Below are 18,665 nucleotides of genomic sequence, written 5' to 3'. Positions count from 1 at the left end.
GGGTTTACCTTCATGTGCACATGTGGACTTTCAGTTGCTCAGATACATGGTGCCCAGACATCTGCACTTGTTTGGGGGAGGGTGTTGTGTGAGCACCTGTGCACATATGTGCTGAGTATAGGAGGTATAAGGATGCTTGTACAGAGTGTGCCTTATTACCCAGGCCATTAGACATAATCTAAAGACCAGAAGGCCAGTGTGGAGGCACAAAGGGATGTGCCTCAAAATCACGAAGGACTCAGTTTCAGTCCCTCTGGGAAGGCCTTGAAGAGAACGGGAAACACAGAGAGAAGTTGGGTCCCCTGGGGGTTGTCTGTGGACCCTTCATCCTTCTATTCCTTAGAACTTCCTGCAGTGAAGGCTCCCATCAGCCTGGTCCCCAGCGGGGGGTGGGGGGTGACTTCTGACCAGGTGAAGAATGCCCACTGGCCCCTCTCTGAGTCTGGAGAGTCTCTGGGGAGTGAGCATCCCACTCCCTTCCAGAATGCCACCCGGCTCGGTGCCCTGATCAGGAAAGGGGCGACACCATCTTGGTGATGAGGACCACAGGAGGTGGGGCAGGCCTGGGAGTTGGTGATGAGTCTAGCTGTGGACACAGTGAGTTGGAGGCACAGGTGGGACATCCAAGGGGAGGTGTCCAGGCGGTTGCATGTGTGGGTCTGGAGCCTGGGGAGAAGCTCTGAGCTGGGCTTGTGGGTTTTTGCCCTGCCCCATTAACACCTCGCTGTGGTTTTCAGCCTCAGTGCCCCTCCCCAGCTTTGACCGTGGCTGTGCAGCCAGGATCGGGACAGATCAGCCTACCCCTAAGGTAGGCTGAGGCAGTCGAGCCGTGGCCATGGTGGCAGCGAACACCTGGCTGAGGTGGGGTTCGTGGAGCTGCTGGCCTGGGTTTGCTCATAAACAAGGCTTCTGGGCCAGGAGCAGGGGTTTCTGGGGCGCTGCCCCTCTGTGGATCCCCTTCTTCCCCTTTGTCTCACTTGAAAGGAGTCATTATGGGAGGTAAATCCCCGTCTCTGGCTTTTGGCCTCAGATTAAGTCTGTCCAGAGACTCATCTGTTGCCTGTGAAAATCCCTTTATTACTTCAAAACAATTTTAAAGCAGAATATATTAAGATTTTCGAAGAAAGAGAAAGAATCATATCCCTACACCAGGATGCTCGTTATGAAAGTCAAATGGACGGGCCAAGGCAATCCTCTTACACTGCCTCCCTCACGTCAAACTGGGAGATGGGGCGGGGGCTCGGGCCCACCCCTCTGAGTTCTGAGGAAACTTCTGACCCTTGTACAAAGTGCTGCTCTCCTGAAGGCCGTGGCAGGACTGGCATTGCCTGGGCCAATCTGCACTCGCTTCCCTCCCCAACGCATGTACACACTCACCTTCACACCAGCACACCCACAAGCATGTGTGCACGCACTGGTCCCTCCCTGTCTGCAGTTACTTCTTTGAATCAGGGAGGAAGCCTGGAAGGCTATTTGATCTCTGCTGTTCAAAGGAGAAAATGAAAGCTCAGATGGCGGAAGTGACCCTTCCAAGGTCAAGCAGGACCAGATCTGAAGTCTTCTTCTTCCACGGGCAGGACTCTCCGCTTAGAACTTCCCAGACCTCCAAGCGTAGGTTTGTGGCTCCTCCCAGGTTCCTGACTCCGTGAGGAAGGCCAACCTGGGCCCAGGTGATCCTGGGTCCCTAGCTCCTCCCTTGTTGAGTCTGCGAGGCCTCCGGTCCTCTCCTGCCCAAAGAGACAGAGAATTAGGCCAAGCTAATGCTGCTGCCCTAACCCCACCCCGTCCCTCTCCTGAACCAGCCCCTTCAGGCCCCAGCACCAAACTGGGACAAAGGCCTGTACAGGTGGAGATGGTTTCCAGAACCCATGGAAATCCATCCACCCGTGCATCCGTCCTTCCATCCACCCAACAAGTTCAGCTACACCGCAGCTGCAGCAGAGAGTAAGGCAGCCACAGTTCTGCCCTCAAGCTGCTCGCAGATCTGTGAGAGGACAGGAAAATAGTCATTGCAACCCAGCGTGTTAAGCATTGTGACCGGAAAAGTACAGGGAGCTGCGGGGTGGGGGTGGGGGGGCGGAGGCACAGGCATGTCACTTATCCAGCCTCCTGAGCCATGACAGATGGAAGAGCTAGCCACACGTTCTCAGGGAGGAGGGAGGTTGGACAGTGTATGACCAAGTTCTTTCCAGATGTTTTTTGGGAGCAAAGGTAGGGGGTGGGGGTGGGGACTGGGGCCCAGGACTGCCTCTGTGGAGTGCCACGGAGTTACTAGGAAGCCCTCGCCTGGCCTCACCCAGAGTCTACCGACGCCGATTCCACAGAACATCCACTGTAATTCCTCCATTGCACATTCATCAGTAGGGGGCCCTTCTCTAAGAACCGCTTAAATACAACTAACACTTCAAAGATGCCTGCCACACCTTATACTAAATGCTTTAGGGATATCATCTCCCTTGGAGGTAACGGAGCAGGTGCAAATTGCTCTGCGATGCTCAGGATACAAGCAACGGAACTTTATCTTATTTTTCTAACACAAATTAAATCTGGTGCCGGCCCAAGCTCACCAATGTTCGTGAGAGATCCAATGCCAGTCATTTGTAGTGTGCTTTCTCTTCCTCTTCTTTTTTTTTGTGGTACGCGGGCCTCTCACTGTTGTGGCCTCTCCCGTTGCGGAGCACAGGCTCCAGACGTGCAGGCTCAGCAGCCATGGCTCCTCCTGTCTGAGGCTCATAAGTTGGCCTAGTGTTCTGGGATCCCCTTTGGTCACCCGAGGTCTTGGTTGTCAACAAGCCCAGCACTGTGTGTCCTTCTCACTGGCCACTGGGAAGGGTCCGGCAGCCTGCTGTCCCTTCACTCTCCTACCAAAGCCCTGCCAGTCCCTTGATCGCCTGCAGGCGGACCCAGCTCTGTGACAATTCAGAAATTGTGCATTCACTGGGAAGATTAGGCCTGATTAAGAAATTCATGCTAACGAACTGTGCTTAATTGGATTTGGGGAAGGACACAAAATGGGCTGCTTGACATTCCAGGGTCCTCAGCACAGTCCTGGGGCCTCCCTGGTTCCTCCCGGCAAGGCTGACCATATCAGCCGCCCTTCTCCCCGAGTGCCACAGCCTTCGGCCTCTTAGCCTAGTAACCGGGAAGTTATCTGCCTAATCAGACTAATTAGCACTGGGGACACAAAGTCATAATCTACAAAGAATGCAAATGCCAGTTTTACAAAATGAAAACGCCATATGTGCAGTAATTAGCAAACCACGGGCACATTTTATAAATCATATTTATTAGTTTGTAAACAAATCAAGCTCTAAATGCAATGAAAGATGCCATTAAATGTGACTGCAGCAGTGGCAGTGCTGAGCAGGCCTCAATGGGGGGGGACTGGGGGTACAGAGTAGAAACTGACCCAGGGCCCCTGCCTGGGAACCCACCAACCTCCCTCTAATCTCCCTTCCAGCCCAGCAGCCTTGGTGTGGGAGGCAGGGGTCTGTGCCCTGGCTAGCCAAGATCCATGGACCACCTGTCTTCCTACCAAAGCCCCCTGGTGGGCTGCCCACCTGCCCAGTATCCCATGACCCTGGGCTGGTTACTCAGACTAGGGCTCAAACAAATGATTGTTCCTACCATGACAACAGACGGCAGAGCCCCAGCTCAGCACCAGACCCCTCTTCCCTTGATTTTGGAACCATAGGCCTCTTTGTCTACTTACACACCTCTGGGGCTTGAGGAAAAGTAGAGAAAACGTCTCAGCTGAAGGAACTTCATACGCTGACCAAGCTTGCCGCGTGCTTCTCAGCTTCTGCTGTCCTTGGAGAAGAGCTTGAGGGAAGGAGGATTTTCCCAGGTTGGTCCTCTCCTGGGTTGTACTAATGTGTTCTCCTGTTCATCCAGCTGAGGTCCTGCCTATCTGGAACTCAAAGGGTTGAAATAGAAATATAAGGGTAAGTTTAAGCTTCCCGGGTACTCCAGATCATGAGAAAGGGTCCCAGTGTGGATTGTGGTAGCCATGATTTTGTTCTGGTCAGTGTATCATCCCATCTCCCTTCCTTGGTGAACTGTTCCTTCTTGCCTTGGGGAAAAAAACCTCTTTCTGCCCCATATGACTATGATAAGGCTTTCAGTCCAGGTGTCCGGCACCACCTCCACCACAAGGTGGGCATGTGATCTAAGTTATTGCACTGCATGCCCTGTACCCAGTGACACAAGTTGGACCCATCACTCTCTTTATCCAGATTTTCTGAAAAGAGAGAGAGGGATTGTCAACTTCAGAATTACATAGGTGGTTCACACTTTAATGGTCTGATCTGGTCTATACAAGGAGCAATGACAATCGATTATATAAAGAGAAAACCAAAAGCTCATAGGCATATATATATATATATATATATATATATTAGATTGCATGTAGAAAGATAGGATAGATATCTAATGCATATATATATTATGCAATTGAGAAACATGGAATTAGATTGAAGAGCTCTAACATGCATCTAATAAAGGTTATCTAATAAGAGAATGAAAGAAATAGTAGAGAAGCAATATTTAAAAAGATAATTGTCAAAAATTTTCCAAAATTGAAGAAAGATGTGAGTTTTCAGATTAAAAAATCTACCCAGTGTACTGAGTTGGAAAAATAAAAATAGATCCACATTCAGACACATCATGTGCAACTTCAGAACATCAAGGTAAAAAGATCATTTTAAAAGCTATCAGAAGAAAGAAACAGATTATTACAAAAATCAGATTAGATCAACAGCAGGTTCGTCTTCAGTGACCCATGAGAGAAGAAAATGAAATAATATCTTCACGATACTGGAGAAAAAATGACAATCAATCTAGAATTTTATACCCTGTTAATCTATTATCTAAGAGTGCAGGCAGAATAAACCCCCTTATAGACACGCAAAGACTAAGCTACTATGCCCCTACAGCTCCTCACTGAAATAAAGATGTCCCTTGAGTAAGAAGAGAAGTAAACATGAAGGTAAGGCAAATGGGGTGCAAGGGACCATGGATGACCACAGGAAGTGATTAAAACATGTTGGTAAATTCAATCAAGTGTTGACTATAAAAAATAACAATAACCATATTTTGTATATTTTTCAAAGGTTAAACTAAACCCCTAAACAAAGATAATGAAAAGGATGGGCATGTTCAATATAGCATTACATGGGGGGAAAAAAAAAAAACGGGAAATCTCCAGGACCAGCAAAAGAGTGTATTTATTGCTAGGATGGTAAGCAGGAAGTGATACTGGATACAGGAAGTGGCATTTTAACACCCAAGTAGGGACAGGAGATTTAGCCTCCTGCCCATGAAAAGCCACAGAAACAGAATTAAGACCCCTTGCATACAGCTGAGGGCACTGAAAGTCTGCCATCTATATGAAGATGGAACTAGAGAAACTAAACTCACAAGTGTAGCAAGCAACAAGAAAACGTATTGTGTGTCTGGGGCAGTGGATGGGAGAGAAAAAAAGTCCACAAGAAGTTGCAGCCTTGGGAATGGGCCAGAAGCAGGTATGAAGTCCAAATGTACACTACCTGGGGGCCTAGGATCCACAAGCTGAGAGAATAAGATGGGTCTAGGGAACCAGCAACGAGAAGCATGAAGCTGGTTGGCAAGGAATATTATGACAAATACGGTACTTGAGACTCCATTAGAAGCACAACCCCTGCTAAAGCTCAGAGAAACAAAAGCTCAACGAAAAGTTACCAACCACGTGAGGAAAGGAGGCACCATGAGGGAGTATCAGGAGAAATCAGATTGTTCAAAGATTCCCAATCGTTCCAGAAGAAGAGAGTACAAAGAATGGAGGCGGGCACCCTAGAAGAGAAAATGCCTAAGAATTTTCCACAATTGAAGAAAGAGCTGAGTCCTCAAATTGATTAAATACCTTAAATCCTGAGGACAAATTAAAAAAATCCACATCTAGATGCATTATGGGGAAACTTCAAAACATTAAATAACAGAGAAAAGCAACGAGAGACAGCAGAATTCCTAAAAAAGAACAACAGTTGGGCTGGCAGCAGACTTCTCAGAAGCCCAATTAATTCCAGAAGACCGTGGAATAACATCTTCAGAGCACTACAGAAAAATAACTGGCCACTTATAATTTATTTGGAGTAAAGGCAAAGTAAAAGATATTAGAAAAAGTCAGAGAGTGTTTACAACGCACAATTCTCTCTGAACTAACAACTAAGGGGTGTAACTTAGAAGAAAATTGAGACCAAGAGGAAGGAACAATGAGCAAATAAATTAGAAAGCATGTTTGGTTAATTTAAATAAGCATTGACTACAGAAAATGACGACTAATCTTTAGAATGTGTTAAAAAACAAGGTAGAACTAAAATATTTTATAACAATAGCAAGAAGATGGGAGTGGGGATTGGAGTTAAAACATTTACAGATCTTTGTATTGTTGGAGGCAAATAAAGATATTGACTAAATTTAGACTTTTTAAAAAGATATAACATCCAAACCAGTAGAGAGAAGAAAACAGGTTATAAAAAGAACTCAGGGGCTTCCCTGGTGGCGCAGTGGTTGAGAGTCCGCCTGCCGATGCAGGTGACACGGGTTCGTGCCCCGGTCCGGGAGGATCCCACATGCCGCGGAGCGGCTGGGCCCGTGAGCCTCTGGCCGCTGAGCCTGCGCGTCCGGAGCCTGTGCTCCGCAACAGGAGAGGCCACAGCAGCGAGAGGCCCACGTACCGCCAAAAAAAAAAAAAAAGAACTCAGTAAATCCTATTGAATACAGGAAAGCAAAAAAAAAAAAAAAAAAGAAAAATACATGGTAAAAAATTTTAAAGACGGTATAAAATAGTCCAAGTTTATCAGTAATCACAACAAATTTAAATGAATTAAACCCACTTATTCTGAGATATTCTAAGGTAAGGTTTTAAAAATCTAGTCATAAGTTGTTTATAAGAGACATAATAACTAAAATATAATTTTGCAGAATGCTTGACAGTAAAAGGATAGAAGAATATATTGTAAATACTAACCAAAAGAAAGGAGACATGTTAATAGCAAGTAAAAGAGCTTTTAAGACAAAAAAGTTTTGAGATTTAAAGGAGGTGAATATTTACTGACAAGAGGAAAAATTCAGTAGAAATCTATATTGATGCTGTACCTGGTTGCTATTAATAACATAACCTTAAAGTGACAGAATTACGAGGAAAAATTGACAGTATATTAAGCAAAATTACATAGCAGAAATTGACAGAATTGTGGGAGAAACTGACAGACTTACGATCATAATGGGAAATTTTAACATTGCTTTTTCAGAAACTGATGGAACAGAAAAAATTAGTAAAAACATAAGCAGTTGAATACATATGATTGAACTACACAATTAACATTTGTTTAATAACATTAAACATTTGTTTAACATTTGTTTAAACCCCTGTGTCTAATAATTAAGGACTACACTTTATTTCAAGTATACATGGAACATTAACAAAATTGACTATATAATAGGCCACAAAGGATGTCTTAACAGACACTAAATATTTGATATAATTAATGGCACATTCTATGACTCCAGTGCAATAAAATTAGAAAACAGTAAAAAAGATCTAAAAAATCTCATTCATTTTCTTCCTGTAGTGAACTATACTATGTGTGTAAAAGAGTATACATATGATATATAGAATTCAAGGAAATATAATAAAATGAATATCTGTGCAACCATCACTCAGATTTAAAAATATTATTTTTCCAGACTCTTTCTCTCCAGCTGCATTCTCTTCCTTCTTCCCAGGGATAACCACCATCCTGACGTTTAGGATAATAATTTTCTTGTTTTTTTCTTACTGTTTTACTACTTATGTATGCATCCTTAAATAATATTGATTAGGGACTTCCCTGGTGGTCCAGTGGTTAAGACTTCACCTTCCAATGCAGGGGGTGTGGGTTTGATCCCTGGTCAGGGAACTAAGGTCTCACATGCCTTGCGGCCAAAAAACCAAAACATAAAGCAGAAGCAACATTGTAACAAATTCAATAAAGACTTTAAAAATGGTCCACATCAAAAAAATCTTTAAAAAAAATATTGATTAGTTGTCTGGTTTTTATCTTTATACTAATTGAATCATACTGCCTACACTCTGCCTGGTGTCTATAACCATGTGCTGGGCAAAGGGATTATAGAGATGGCTTAGACATGGATCCTGCCATCAACATGATCACATCTGGTTGTGGGAATGGGTAATTATGACACAATATGAAGTAAGATACGGAAGCACACAGAAGGGGTATTATCATAATCAGAATGGGAAAAAGAGAGACTTCTTGGAGCTGTTGACATTTGAGATGAGTCTCAAAATGAATTGTCTTATTTTCCAAGACAAGGGGGGTGATAATTACTGACAGTTTTGAACACATAGTGTAAAGCAATTTTTGTAAAGTTTGTAAATTTTGTAAAGTTTACAAAGTTTACAAAGTTTGTAAAGCAAACTAAGCCATTGTCTTAGTCAAGATTCAAACTAGGCCAAAAAAAAAACTGTTTTTAACTTACATAATGGAAAAGTCATGTGCAGTGGGTTCAGGCATGGCTGGATCCAGGAGCTTAACTGATTTCCAGGTTCTGATTCTCTCTATATCACTCAAATAGGCTTTCTTTATGTAATAGATCAGACAGTCCTCAAAAGCTCTAGACTCACTTACTTTCATCATAACATTATTAGTAGGAAGTATTTTCTTTCATAAGTTTCAGCCATGGTTCCCAGGGAGCATTGTAATAGGCCCTGCTTGGATCAAGTTCACTTCCTGCATTAATCACTGGGCCTAGAAGGATGGGGTATTGTTATCGTCCTAGATCACAGACCTAGATTGCCTACCCATCTTCATCCAAACCACACAGAACTGGTTCGGGTCTCAGAAGTGAGAAGAAATCTTAAGAAAGCAAAACCAACCAGAGTTCACGCCAAGTATGAGAAACGACAAGCTATTTGGTATGACTGGAGGGTGTGACGAAGAGGGACGTACTGGGGGAGATGCAGAATATGTGAACTATCAAGTTTTACTTTATCCTGAACACGATGGGAACTTTACAGTGATTGAAGGGATTGAAGCAGAGGGTGAGGAGTTCAAATGTTCATTTTGAAAGATCCCCCTGGGACCTGTGGGAGGGAGGGACTGAGAGCAAGGACTGTTATAATAATTCTGGTGAGGAGCCTGAAATGAGGTAGAGGAAAAGGAAACCTTGTGGGGCAGAGGGCAGAGAGTGATCAGATAGTAAACTAACAAAGAAGTAGAAACTGTAGGATGGGGTAGGAAAGGATGGGAAGACAAAGAAGAGAGAGGAGTCGAGGTGGCAGCCATGTTTCTCATCTGGGTACCAGGTGTCTGTGTCGGGGTGCTCATCACCCAGATGGGAAGCATGAGTGGGATCAGCCCAGTATTTTAAATGATGGCTGTATTTAAGTAAGCTCCTGTCTCCAACTTCTTCAAGCCTAGTGCTGGGTACACACTAGTTTCCTGAGAAACCTTTATGGGTAGACAAATTGGAAGTTGCATTGAAAGGTAGGTGTTCACTGTGGCTTGTGCTTCAAGCTGTAGGTCTGCTTCAGGTCCCATTGCCAAGTGCTTGAGAGCCCCATTGAGGAGGGCTGGGGCTGAGCCAGCCTGTGTGTCTGTGGGAGATGACCTTCCTTCCCACTGACAGCCCCATCCGGGACAGCCAGGCCTCCAAGCCCATGCCTCCTGCTGGCGGGATCAGGGTAGGCTGCTCCGCCCCTGCTGCTTAACCTGGTGTGGGGAATGTCCCGACCCTAACCTGCTCCTCCCCTAGCTCCACCCTTCCCACCTCTGCCAAGCCTTTCAGAGGAAATCCTGGAGAGGCTGGAGTGACAGAAGCCATGTCCTAAGCCCAGCCAGAGAGGGTGTTTCAAGGAGGGACGTGACCACAGACAGGTGCTCTACCCCACCATGGACAGGGCTCTGCGAGGCCCTCCCTCCATTCACACCCACAATGCGCTACAAGGCAGACACTAGTACTGTCCCCAATGTACAGATGAGGAAACTGGAGGCCAGAGAGGCAAACGGGGTTGCCTGAGGCCCCTAGTTTGTAAGTGGGGGATCAAAGTGCAGGTCCAATCAGAATCTTGGGCGCTTCCGCCTACTCCTGCTGTCAGGAGGCAGGCAGCCTGGAGTGGTAGAGGCCGGGGTCTCTTGGGAGAAGAGGCTGAGCTCAGATTTTCCCGGGATCCAGGAGGAGTAGACCAGAAGCCCAGCTCTGCAGTGAGCATGGGGCCCCTCCCTCTTGGGCCTGGGTTCCTAGAGGCCCACGCAGAGGATGGTGACAGGCAGAAGGCTGGTAGCAGAGGAGGTGGCTGGGGGTGGGTTAACGCTGCTACCTTATGAAGGACATTTTTCAATTGAGCCAGTAACTGGAGGCTCTGAGAGTGTGTTCTATCTCAGCAGCTCTATAGTCGGAGGATATGAACTGGCTGTGAGAAAGCCATCAGGGGCTGGCTATTCCCAAACTCTTGGAAGGCACAGAGTTAGATTTAATAAAAGGGGAAAATGGAACATTTTCATTAGCACCAAATTTTCCATTTAATTTGGACTTCTGCAAAATAAGTGGCCTAATTACTGCCATCATTTGAGCGTCTCAGTAAGTTTTTCCTCTAAGAAGTTGCAGGCTCCGCATGGGCTCCATTCTCCAGGGCTTATTCTTGTACCACTGCCCCTCCCACCCCACTCCTGGAAGCAGGAAGGTTTCAGAGGCCTGAGGGGGGGGCAGGGCAAGCCCCTGGAGGGGAGCACAAAGCTTTGGGTTCACCTGAGCTCACAGGGCCCTCCTCTGCCACCAGCGCCAGCAGCCAGTGGGAAAGCTGCCATTCTGGGGTCTGCAGACCCCCAACACTGGCCTAGACTGTGTCTGAGCCCTGACTGGAGTCTTGCCTGGGTGTCACCTCAGGCCTGGGAGTTTGCAGAGCTGCAGTGAGCTGACAGTATCTTCTCCCCCGTGGTCTAGCTTTTGCCTTTTTTGCTGCTCACCCCAGGCCTCCGTCCTTGGCCTATAAAGATGACTGCAGCCCAGCAGTCTCAGCCCACTTAACACTGACCCTGCCCATCATGGGGAGGTCAAGGAAGAGGAGGTAGCCTCAGTCCTGGGTCTCACAGCTCTGGTCGAAGACCCTTGAAGGCCCTCGCTATCCCCACCCCGTATCAAGCCTGGATGCCGAGGGCTGGAGCCACTCCTTCAGCTCCTTTCACCCCTCCCCCAACCCTCCCCCCAACAGGCCTTCGGCTTTTGCTTTTTTCTCTTCCCTCTGCGCTTGAAGAGAATCAGGGATTAAAGAAACAGAGCAAGAAATTGCCACGAACTAGCCTAGCAGAAGATCAGATAGAGTGATGGGGGGAAAGGACCCTCCCCTCCAAAGCAGCCTGGAACATCCAGGCCGAGGGGGGCCCCCCGAGAGAGGCAAGGTAAACCAGTGGGCAGGGTCTGGTCCTGGGTGTGCCCAGTGCCAGAGACCAGGGCACTTCCCTATCATCGCCAATTCCTCTTCTCTCCCAGAGAACCAGTCCCATTACCAGTCTCATTGCAGGGCCTCTGTCCTAAGCACAGCTCTTCAATGCTCCCCTTCCTGCCCAGGAAAGCAAAGCCCACTCTGGCCCCTCTCCAAGCCGAACCCAGCAGCCCCAAAACCTCTGAGGGCTCCCGCTCCTCATTTCCAGTGTCCAGGCCCGTGTCACCTCAGCACCCCAGTTCTGGCCCTCCCCTTCCAAGGGAGAGAGAGAGAGGCCACCCCAAGCCCCTTGTGGAAGAGCAGCTAGAGGCTGGTGGGGACACACCAAAAGCCACATCATAACTGGGATGTTGGCAGAACAAGGTGAGATGTTTGCTGGGGAGCTGCGGGTTCCCTTCAGACCCATGGCCCTTCCTACGGCGTGGGGGAGGGTCTTCTTATATTGGCAGTTCTTAAGCTAGACCCTTAGTAGGGGTGAGGGAGGACACAGAGGGGAGTCCCTATTCTCTACTGAGAACACTTTCTGTGGTTCCTACTCTCATGGAGCTCACAGGCCAGTGGAAAGAGGTAGGTGATATCCCCCCCCCCCACCCCCCGTTTACCATACATGAAGAGACTGGCCGATGTGTCCTGTGACCCAGCTGGGGCGTGGTAGAGTTGGGATTCCAACTGAAGGCCTTAAGGGCAAGGCCTATGTTTATTTGGTTGTTACTACTCAAAATTTAAATTTACACATAGCAAAGCGTGCAAGTGCAGCTCAATGGGTTTTCACATACGTGTGCACCGTGTAACCGTCACACGATTCAAGGTCTAGATTCCAGCATCCCAGAAGGCTCCTTCGTGCCCCCTTCCAGTCAGTACACTCCCACAAACGTCACCTCTATTCTGCATATCTTGGCACGTTTCTGTGAGCCAGAGGATCGATTGGCCCAGCAGGGCTCCCCGCTGGTGCCTATGACTCAGCTGTTGCTGGAAAGGTGGCATGACCCAGCCCCCGACTGACACATAGGAGGAAACCCTGGCACTCTGGGGAGTGAAAAGAGTTAATGATGTCAGGACGACAAGTATTAACAGGGACTGTCCCAGTCTCTCTCTTTACCCAGGCCTGCTGCCTCTCGGCCCTCAGGGAGAGCCCAGAGGCGCTGAGGCAAGGTTTCTGGTGGAGGCTGTGGAGGCCCTCACCTGTAGTAGGACCAGACCTGGCCCACCAACCCCTTCTGGGGGTCCACCAGCCTTGGGACTCAGCAAGAAGGGTGGGGGGGGTAGGTGCGGAGCCAAGACACCCCGGAGGCCTGGGAGAGGCTTCCTTTGCCTCTGGTGGCAGCCTGCTCACCTAGCTCTGCCGGGCCCAGGCTACCCTTTCCTTGAGGGTGGACCTCAGAGGTGGCTGGCAGGGACTGTGTCTGCCATCCACAGGATGGAGACGGTCAGGAGGCAAGTTTCCCCCAAGAGGCCTTCTGGTACCCCAGGGCTCCCCAGACCCACGACCACTCCACCCACCCAGCATCCACTGGCCAGGAAGGGACTGCCCAGGCAGATCCTCCTTGACCCCAGCCTGCCTCTTTATCTTTGAGCCAGGCCGGCCAGTGCAGTGTTAAAGCCGCTGGAGTGTCCAAGGAGACATAAAGAAAGTTTAGAGACTTTTAATTTGCCAGCACGGCCACTCCTGCCGGCCGGCCGGCAGGTTGAGCGTTTATGGAGAAGGGCAGCTGCAATAAAGGCTTATTGTTCCTCCCCTGAGCCACCGCTTGGTGACTCCTTTCTTAAGTGAGACAAAGGGAACCCAAGGCCCACTGGCCTCCCCAGGCTTGGGGGGCTGGACCCACAGTTAGCAAGCGTTCCCCACAGCCACCCCAGAGCCAGGTCTGGCGTGGAGGGCCCAACTCTGGCTCCATCTGGACTGCACTCACGGGAGAGGGCAAGCCGGGAGTGCTGACCATGGGATCCACACTCCAGTGGGGACTCCAGGGGACGTTAGAGCTCCGGGAGGCGGGACTCTGACAAGGAGGGGCCCCGAAGTCCCCCTGCAGGGGAGCTGCACAGCCAGCAGAGGAGCAGCTAATGGGACGCTGGGGACAAGCCTCATTTTCAAAGTCCTCCTGGGGGTAGGGGTGTTCCAGGAAAGGTTTCCACCGCCAGAGAGGCCACCACAGGAGAGAGTGAGCTCCCCACTGCAGGAGGTGTGTAAGCCGAGGCCAGAAGCCCACCTGCCAGGAGGGTGTCCAGAATGAAGGCTGAATTCTGCACAACGAGCTCACTTCCAATGCCCAAAAGCCCAGACTCAGGATCCCCAAGCGAGCCCTCTTGGCCAGGCAGGAATGGGGGGAGCAGAGGGGTGTGCTGACATTTCTAGAGATACTCTGAACCTGAGGCCACCACCTGGTGCTGCACACACTTGGGAGCCAGGTATCCCATACCCTTGGGGAATGGAGGCTGAAATGTGGCACCATGTCCCAGAGCACCCTTTACTCAAAGCAGCTGCTACCATAGCCCACAGGCAGCACTGCCCAGGCATCCGGAAGGGAGCCTGAATGGTTTCTGTCCTGCTTGCCCTCACCTGCCATGATGCCTGAGATCCGTGGGCACCCCGGTAGATAGTGATGATGGGAACATCCTTTCTTGCTGTCCATCGCCCCCTCTGGAGACTTGCCTTGCTTCACTGCCCAAAACGTTAATGGCTTTGGAGACGTGCAGACAGTAAGTTGCTTAAACAGTAGCATTTCAGACCACGATGTTGCTGGCAGGGGGTAGGGCCAGCATGTACAGTTGTGTAGGTTGTTCACTGCACAAGGGTAAAGGGAGAAAATGAGGGTTGGAATCCAGACTTTGCTCTGCTCACCAACCTGTGGGCCCTGCTTGGCCCACCCTTGCCTGGAGGAAGGGGAACCTTTCCTAATTTTAAGATACACAGAGACCCTGTAAGGGCTAGTGGAGACCCTGAATGTGTAGTCACCTGGTTCTTGAGGACTGGCCTTTCCTCTCCAGGGCACTCGGACCAAGGGTCACATTTCTGAGGCTTCTGTGATAGCCACAGGCTCAGCTCTAGTGCATCATGGGTGCATCCCCAGCACATAGGGCCTTTCCTGCATGCTGGGGTTGGCAGCAAGAACTGGTGCCTGTAACTTTCATGTCTGCACACAAGGCCTCAGCCCCAGTGACCTCGGGAGCTGCCACCTCAGGCCTCCCACCTCCCAATGCCACTTGTCCTTGGATAACTGGATTGGGGAAAGGGAATATTATTTACCAGTCGCTTAGACCTATTCCTCTCAGCCCGCCCCCATTCTCTGCCTTGCCAAAGAATGAAGATTGGGGATGAAATGAATTCGATAATAACCAATAAGGACCCCCAGAGAAAATAAAGCAGCTTTTATTAAACTTCTTCCAAGACCTTTTGTGTTGAGCCTCTGCAGGCTCTCTGGGTGCAGCCTTCGCAGGATTGGCTCTGTTCCTGCGGGCGAGGGGAGCCCCAAACCTGGCTCTCGTGGTCCCTCCTGCAAATGTCCAGCAATAACTCAGGCTCAGATCCCTCCCATGGCTGCCCTGAGTTGACTCCTATTTGAAAGGCAGTTAGAGCCACAGAAAAGACCCCGGCCGTGCATTGCGGGGCTCTGAGGTTCTGGTGGAGTGGTCTTCCTCGGCCAGGCCAGGGCCCTGGGCAGCTGGTACCAACGGGTCCCAGCTCCAGAGGCAACCGAGTTGAGGCTTGGGACCCGCTACCATTCATCCCCGGAGTCATCTCTCCAGGTTGAGTATGGCACGATTTAATGCTCCCATTCCTCCATTCCTGCTCTGCATGACAAATTGTTTTAATAAACATAAACCGGGTAATAATAAAGTCATAATAAGCCCGCGACTCACCTTATATCACTGCAGTTAAATCCTCCCATAAGCCGGCGCTGGTTACAATGACAATTACGGCCGGGCCAATCCACAGGCAGGCCTGCGTGCGGACAGATCTAATATCGTTTGTAAATATGATTAGTGGGCTGTCATGTTATTGCAGGCTGCTATTTACATTTCTCTCCGGGGTTATCCACTCCGCCAAATCAACATTAAGTAGTGGGCCTCTCTTTCCTCCTTAAATCATACATTCCCTCTGCCTGCGCCAATCCCGCTTAATGAAGAAAGGGAACCTGACGGTGGGAGCCGGGCAGGATGGAGCCTCGCCTCGGCATTCTTCCGAAGACAGATGGGCACGGGGAGCCCCGAGAAAGCTCCGCCCGGAAACTCCAGTGGGTGGATGGGCCGTGCTCGCCACGGCCCCCTCCCCTCTCACCGGCAGCCCCTGCCCCTCTCCCTGCCTGCTCGCTTATGAAAAATGTTCACATAATGAATGGTTGTTGTTTACAGAAGTAATTTCATGCTACATTTCCATTATTGCCTGGATTTGTTTGGCTTGGCACACTAGCCCATTGCCTACGATGAACTTTTAAGGAAATATTGCTCGTGCTTCCTGCTCTGCCGTTCCGCTTCTAATGGAAGCCGCTTGCATTTGAGACATATCGTGACACTTCATAACTGTGTGCAAATAAGCATTCTTAAAGTGCTTGGCTCAATTAATCATTGTTGCGAAGTCCGGTCTGCTCCTGGTGCGCCAGAATCCACCCGACTGGGGCGCAAGTTTGGAGGCGAAAAATCTAAAATCGGGAGGGCGCAGGGGATGGGGAGGGCCAGGAGCCACAGCTGTGCTTTCCAGATCATCCTGTGTCACTGGAGACAACACAGGTGGGTTCCTCTCTGTCCCCAACATAGTTTAGGGCGGCCCTCTCGGCCAGAGAGGGGAGAAAGGTGAGGGTGGGGAGCCGCTTGGGAAGAATAAACCTCGAATATCATACGCCTCTGATGCCTTCTGTAAGACGGCATTCTAGACAGGATTTCATCTACTTGAGATGCCTAAGGTCACCGTTATATTTGAAAGTGGAATATCTAGATGCACTCAGAGGCTCTGAAGGCTGTTAGTCCTTGCGCAGAATGCCCCAGCGCCATGGTTTCTGAGCCCTGTGTGTACGGTGTGGATGTGTACGGTGTGGATGTGTACGGTGTGGATGTGTACGGTGTGTGTAGCCGCCAGGGTGTCTGTCCCTAGCATCTTCACTTCTTGTGCTACTCCTAATCTTTGGTGAGCTTGGAGACCAGGAAATCAACTTTGCAGCATGAAGACTAGAAAACCAAACTTTATACATTATTTGTAAAAGAAGAGGAAATAGATTTGGCTGACAGCGTGGAGACTCTCCTCAAAGTAAGAGTCAGGACATGTGTTTTATTCAGAGCTCTTTGTTTCCTTCCCGATTCTCAGCTGAGTTGGAGCTGAGAAAGGGCCTGGATGGAGGCTAGGAGGAGCTCTATCCTGACACTGAAGCATGTTCATTAATTCATTCTACAAATACTTTATGTGTTAAGCTCCTGCTGTGGTCTGGGCACTGTTCTGGGCCCTGAAGGTCACAGAATCTCCTTCCTCCCCTGAGGAGATGATGCTTGAGCTGAGATAAACACACCCTCTCCTGGTGCCCACATGCAAATCCTTACAGACTCCATATGCATGCACACCTGTGTGTAGTTTCTTCTTCATTAATGACTCCTGAATGAAATCATTTCTCCTCATAATGGCCTATAATTGCCAGACTTTGTATAATGAATTTTATTATTTTAACAAAAAGAGATAAAGATATAGTCTTTTTTTTTTTTTTGCAGTACGCGGGCCTCTCACTGTTGTGGCCTCTCCCGTTGCGGAGCACAGGCTCTGGACGTGCAGGCTCACGACCATGGCTCACGGGCCCAGCTGCTCCGCAGCATGTGGGATCTTCCCGGACCGGGGCACGAACCCATGTCCCCTGCATCAGCAGGCGGACTCTCTACCACTGCGCCACCAGGGAAGCCCTAGTCTTTACTTAATGTCAGGAGATTTAGGAAAAATTTTCATTCAAAAAGGTTAAAATGATAAAGTGGGTGCTTGTATGGTGACACATTCCACTATCTGGAAAATATGGATGACATGAGTCAGGGTCGAGTGTGTGTGTGTGTGTGTGTGTGTGTGTGTGTGTGTGTGTGTGAGAGAGAGAGAGAGAGAGAGAGAGAGAGAGAAGGGAAGGCAGGGACGCGTATAGCTAAGGGCTAGGTGACAGGCCCCGGGTTCCCAGGTACCGTGAAACAAACCAGGGGCCCCAGAGCCATGTGTTCACCAGGCTTGTCAGCCTATACAGAGATTAGGGCTGGGACCATGGCCAGAGAAACGTCTCAGTCCCCAGCAGCACAGAGGAAGCGCGACATGTAATGAAAAGTAGTAGCCCAGCACTGAAAGTGGAAAACGGTATTGATTTTCCAGTGCTTGGTTGCTCAGGGGAGCTCATCAGGTACAACCTCCCAGGCGTCCACCACCCTAGAGGGGTCTGTGGCGCCCCCTGCCTGCCTTGCTTCTCCACTCCACAGAGGCCAGCTCCCCAGCCCAGCCTTTGCAAACCCCGTGAAATGCCTTGTCCTCTGTCCCAGGGGTTCAGCTCAGACAGTGGAAGGACAGGTGACAGTGCGCAGAAAAGGCCTGGGAGGACACAGCTCTCAGCTCTGGTATGTGTGACCAGAGGGCAGGCCACTGCCCACAGGCCAGGCTGCTGCCCTCCTTTAGATCCCTACCCTCACCAATCACTGTGGCATCCAGGCACTCAGGTGAGCGCCCAGCATTGGAGCCTGTCCTTACACAGATCGAGAGCCATGTAAAGGAAAAGCAAGCTCTACCCTAGAGCGAGAAGCAAGGAATAGAGGCAGAAACTACAGCGAGTGGCCCTGGATACAAGGCCGATGCAGCCCCACAGGCTCACACCCATAAGCAGGGGTCACCAGCTGAGAAGGTGACATAGTGCAGCCGTTAAGAGTGGGCTGTTTGGAGTCATCCAGGCTTGGACTGGCATCCTGGCTCCTTCACTCGCCAAGTATGTGAACCCAGACAAATTATTTAACTTTCTTCAGCCTCAGTCGTCTCATCTACTGAGAATGGGGATTCTAGTCGTCTCCTTAAGGGTTTAACGTGAGGATACCATCAGATAAAGCAAGTAAAGCACCTGGCACGTGCTTGGCTCTAGTAGTGTTCCAGATTATTAGCTAAAACAACAGCAACGATAAATATCAAGGATTCAGGGTAGGGCTGAGGCTCACACCTGTTCCCCACCCTGCCTGGTTTTCGCTTCACCAG

At 49.4% G+C, this 18,665-nt stretch overlaps 1 long non-coding RNA gene across 1 annotated transcript in view; it reads right to left on the bottom strand.

Annotated features, from left to right (window-relative positions):
• Positions 1-546: 546 nt before the first annotated feature.
• The window catches only part of LOC137230496 (uncharacterized), a 54,977-nt gene continuing 36,858 nt past the window's right edge, over positions 547-18,665 (bottom strand). Inside the window, exons 4-7 of the long non-coding RNA XR_010946152.1 lie at positions 15,341-15,422; positions 14,040-14,264; positions 3,717-3,916; positions 547-1,727 (exon numbers count right to left, since the gene is read on the bottom strand). This is a non-coding gene — a long non-coding RNA (uncharacterized lncRNA). The remainder of the gene's footprint in view (positions 1,728-3,716; positions 3,917-14,039; positions 14,265-15,340; positions 15,423-18,665) is intronic.

The sequence above is a fragment of the Pseudorca crassidens genome, chromosome 9, assembly GCF_039906515.1.
Source record: "Pseudorca crassidens isolate mPseCra1 chromosome 9, mPseCra1.hap1, whole genome shotgun sequence".
Lineage (NCBI taxonomy): Eukaryota > Metazoa > Chordata > Mammalia > Artiodactyla > Delphinidae > Pseudorca > Pseudorca crassidens.
Note: the sequence above shows the minus strand (reverse complement) of the source record. Positions and strands in the feature narration are given on the sequence as shown.